This window comes from Miscanthus floridulus, chromosome 5 (genome assembly GCF_019320115.1).
Source record: "Miscanthus floridulus cultivar M001 chromosome 5, ASM1932011v1, whole genome shotgun sequence".
Taxonomy (NCBI): Eukaryota; Viridiplantae; Streptophyta; class Magnoliopsida; order Poales; family Poaceae; genus Miscanthus; species Miscanthus floridulus.
The window spans coordinates 41,015,636-41,020,635 of NC_089584.1; positions in this window are offsets into that span (position 1 = coordinate 41,015,636).

Here is a 5,000-nt window from a genome sequence, read left to right on the forward strand (position 1 = left end):
CCCTAGAGGGAGGAAAGAAGGACTCATCTCCTATCTAGTTTAAGCGAAACCTAGGAAAGGTCCATAGCCAACAAGTCGGCATATGTATCGATCGATCAACCAAACACTCTGCAGATGTTTTACATACCCACAAGATAGCCATCCTCGATGGTGCCCCATCTAGGCAGATTCCGACCGCTTGCTAGCCTAGAACAATGCCACCCTACCTCTCAGCCCTGGAACATCCCAAGTCTAGTCTGGGATGACTGATACTGTGAGTTGTAGACAGAACCAGGGCCCTCCGGATGTCAAGAGCTAGGTCCACAAGGCCTCCTAAAGTCTCGGAAGGGTGTGGGGGAAACCGCGCGCCCCGTACCTCCTTGCACATGTTCACCTAGCAGTAGTGCATAGTTCTACCAAGTAGTCCGACCGTCCCGCACCATATAGGGCGAGTGGGATGTAAAGGATTCCCGGTGAGTCTAAGTACTAGTAAGTCCTTAGGGATTGACCAAGCCAGAATGTCTTCATCAAGGTTTCCATTTTACGTGCCACCACAGCACCTCTACCCCGGGCTCCACCTCTCCGAGGTTCACACCCAAGGCCACCTCCAATTACCATTTACCTACCATAGGTATTCCATATCCAAGTGCCCAGGTAGCACCACATGGCAAGACTCACCCCAGGCTCATCGTTATTCTAGCTCGGTCGACACAACCCTCACTCTCCACGCACCCAAGACACACGCAGCACGCTCACACACCACCAAGTCTGGCACCCATAGCCAAACCCTTCCCAGGGGGTTTACCACCAGCATCACATCCCCGATATAATGCGAAGTGGAGTTAATAATAAGTATAATGGTGTAATATGCAAGCAAGCAGGCAAGTAAGCATATATAAGCGAGCGAATGCGCAAAGCAGGGTGACGTGGTAGAGTGGGTTGCATCAGGGTAGTAATGGCTCAGGTAGTAGTATGCATCAAAGTACTAGCAAAGGAATACTTATAAAGCGTTAGCAATTCTAGATATTATGCAATGTCTAATAGGATTCTCTAAAAGAGGGTGCTGCCATGACACCTACAATGTAGAGGTAGTAGTGGTACAATTCTCCATTCGTTGGTGTTCCATTAGCGGGGTCACCTCCTCCTGCGTTGACTCCATTCCACAGTCCTTGTCGTCGTCCACGTTCTCTTGGTCTGATCGTCAGCTACTTTGCGAAGCGACATGCAAGGCAAGAGAGCACTCAACACTCGAAAAGACGATGAGACGCAGGAAAATCCAATAACACCAGCGAGACAATAAGAGATACACGGCTTAGCCCTCTCGGTGGTTGTCTGATTCCCTCGGGCCAAGGAAACACGAGTGGTGGTATGCTGAGCACAAGCTTAAGTCATGGCCAAGCCAGTTTGGCTTTACGATAAACGGTTTAAGCCAGAGCTTATCCAGAGCAAACACCACGGCTCACGATCTTTTGATCCGGTGTCATTGAATTGACAGGGATTGGAAGTCGGGCCCCAAGAAAGAAGAACGATGGGGTTCGGCTCTTATAGCCTTATCCCGCAAGTCACAATTGGACACGAGTAGCATACAAGAGCGATTAACACTATTGTGACTTGGCTCCAACGTACTTTGGCTCGCCCACTATGGTAGAAAGCGGTAGCGCAAAGAGGTTGGTCATCAACGGTTCCCCTCAATCCACACGACGCAATAACATCGGGAGCCGAGAAGAGGGTCGCTCAACACGGCAAAAGATGCGAGGGTTAGTAGGCACATCCATGTCATGTTCTCAGACACATCTTTGGGGAAGATGGTTTTAGATGGCCGATCGGGTCGACACGCATGGGTCCGAGGTACGACATAGACCATTGCTTCGCTATCTAAAAGAGATAGTCCGGTCTTTGATCCAATCGCCATGGACAAGGCGGGATCGAACAGAGCGGGCTAACAGGGCAATTAGAGCAAGAAACCACAAAGAGCGGAGATCTACTGCTTCCAACGCACACGCCACAACAAAAGATGGGGCATTGGAAGGAGCGACTTACTAAAGGATACAAGTGCACAAACCATTCTTAGGGTACCCAACCTGGGTGCACTAGCACTAAGTCATCTCTCAGATTCGCAGTGGTGCGGTTGTCACCGTGAGAATCAAAGAAACATGATGGTCGAACGGGGTACAAACACACAAGGGCTTGGGCATGAAGAAGCAAATGAAAGAGAGAGGCATAGCTCCATGGTCATGGCGAGGCGAACTCGCGGCCACAAGCTATACCAACATGTGTTGGCATCCATCGTTCCACGATTGTTATCTCCCAGGTCATCTCCCACAGGCTAGGTCACAAAAGGCTCGATGTGAGCGGGTGATATCCGCATCGATATCGATATCGATATTGAATCCATCGCGACCATGTCCTAGGGCCGAAGGTAGGAGTTAACACTCATAGTATTATGAAGTCAACTAAAGAGCGAGGGGTCGAGTTACACTTGGCATCACGGTCATGGCGAGACGGATCCCGCGATCGTAGCGTCCGATCGAGGTACGATCCCTCAGCCGGCTCAAAGGCTCGGCACATAGGCAACAACACCGCGATAAGAACCAAACATGACTGAAAGACGTAACAACTCGACACGACTGCGGAGTAGCACATTCCATAGCTAGGGGAATGGGTAGACCTACACAAGGGCATGGTGCAGACAGATATAGATAGATCAAGATCACGTATTGTAAGTGTACGAACGAGTATAAGAATGAGCAGGAAGGGGCTTTCGTCGGTGTTGGGAATGGCGTTCGACTAGGATTCGACTTTGCGGCAAAGATGTGGAGGCCCAAGGGCTGTTGTAACTTGTCCTGGAGGGCTATGGCTGCCTCTGGCCAGTTGCGGCCAGCTACGGCCTGCTGTGGCTAGTTGTGGCTTGCTACGGCTCGCTGTGGCTGGCTGCGGCTGGCTACAAGTGGCTATGGTTGGCCAAAGGCTGGCTTTGGCTGGCCAGGCATGGCAGCGACTGGCTAAGATGTGCCTACCACTTGTCAGACATAGCAGGGGTTAGTGAAGAAAGCGTTCGGCAAGACGGTGGGGTCTTTCTGCTGGTCTAAAGGAGAGACAGGTCGGAGTGGTCGCGGAGGTGGTCGGAGTGGTCGCGGAGGTGGTTGGAGTGGTCGCCGTGGTGGTCGGAGTGGTCACTGAGGTGGTCGGAGTGATCGTGGAGGTGGTCGGAGTGATCGCGGAGGTGGTCGCCGAGGTGGTCTCATTTGGGCTCCATACGGGCTTGGTTCCAGGCTGTGGGCATGAGCGTGGCTCATGGTAGACCAAGATGCGCTAGTCCATGGACCTAAGATAGGGTCCATGGTGGACCAAGTCCACTTCTTCGTTTCTCTTTCCCGGCTCACGGTAGAATGGGTTCGTAATGCCATGTCAGGTTCCTCCTTTCCCCTCCTCTGTTCCCCCGCGGTAGGGCTCTCGCCGACAGCGAGCTGACGAGGTCCCTACAGAAAATCCACGGCACAAAGGCCAGACACATGGAGGGGTCATCGGCCTTGGGCCGGCAGCAGGCAAGTGGTGGAAAGGTCTGTCTTTTGGTTGTCTCGTCAAGGGCTTGCGGACGGCGGGCCGCTTGACGCGGGTCATAGCTACGTTGTTGTGACCGCTTGCCGGGGTTCAGTTCAAGGCTCGCCATAGGCGAAGTAGAGGATGGTCATGGCGTCTAGGTTCCACGGCTCCAGCACGACGGAGTGGTATGCATGGCTATGGCCTGCGACTCGTAGCGGGAAACGGTCAGGTTCACCGGTCAAAAGCAGGGAACGAGCTTGGCTAGGAGGAGGCTTACCCTTGCTACGATGGTGGCCGGGGCAAGGTCGCGGCTCGTCGGGGTTGGTGAGGCAGGGCTGCTAGTTGAGCATCGGCTAGAGCGGAGTGGGAAGGTAGCCTGGTGCTCACGGTCATGGACGGTGGGGCTGCTGTGCTCCATCGAGCTCATCGTGGTGCGGTCGTCGAAGGCTCATGGTACAGCTCGACGTCGTGCTCACGGTTAAGCTCGAAGTAGAGGGCGTCGGTGCGTCACTGATGAGGTCCACCCTGACGGCAAGGTGGGGCTCCTACATCGCGACATCGTGCTATGGGGAAGAAACAGAGCAGTGCAGGAGCCGTCGTCTCGAGGTTGCGTCCGTGGCAGTCGACGGAGTTCTAGCTCGGTGGCCTGGCGCCCAACGAGGACAAGGCACGTCGAGCTGGTGGAGGCATGGAGACGGTGAGGTAGAGGTGGCGCAAAGGGGGTCAGCATCTGTGGCTGGGGACACGGGCTCGAGGTAGCGGCCGTGGCGAGCGTGTGGGTGTCTAGGGGGCTCGCGGGCGCAGACCGGCCTAGAGCAGAGGACGATGGAGCGGCTTGGCATGGCGGCGGCAGTTCTACAGGCTCGGGGCGAGGGGGTCATGGCTACCGGCGTGGCGAGGCACCACAGACTCCAGGAAGGCTCCGGGGTCAAGCCGGCATCGAAGGCCGGGATAGGCAGGCATCAAAAACATGAACAAGGGTGGGGGCTTGGGAGTCCAGTGCTCACCGTCGGGCTTAGCGTGGCCGCGGCCAAGGACGAGGCATAGAGGGTGACGAGGCATGGACGATGAGGCGAGGCGTCGTGGTTGTCGTGGACGCGCTCGTGTCGCAGGCGGGGAAGGAACAGGGAATCGCGGTCGGCGTCACCATGGTTAGGGGCTCCGGCGAGGCGAGGACGGGCTCCTACCGGTGGCTCGGTCATGACGCGGAGCAGAGAGGCAGCGCTGCCGTGGTGCGCCTCCAGCGTGGCGAGGCAACTGGTGGCACGTCGGAAGGCGGCTGCAAAATGGAGGAGAAGGGGCAGCCGATTGCGGCGTCTTTATAGGGCGAGCGGCTAGGGCTCCAGGTACTGTGGACGGCGATCCTCGGCTTCCGTGCAGAGAAGGGGCACGCGGCACGCATCGTGCGGCGTGGAACGTGGGGCGGTGTTGGTCGCCGCATGCGGTCTGGCGGTGGCGGCTGGGAGCGTCTGCTCGCT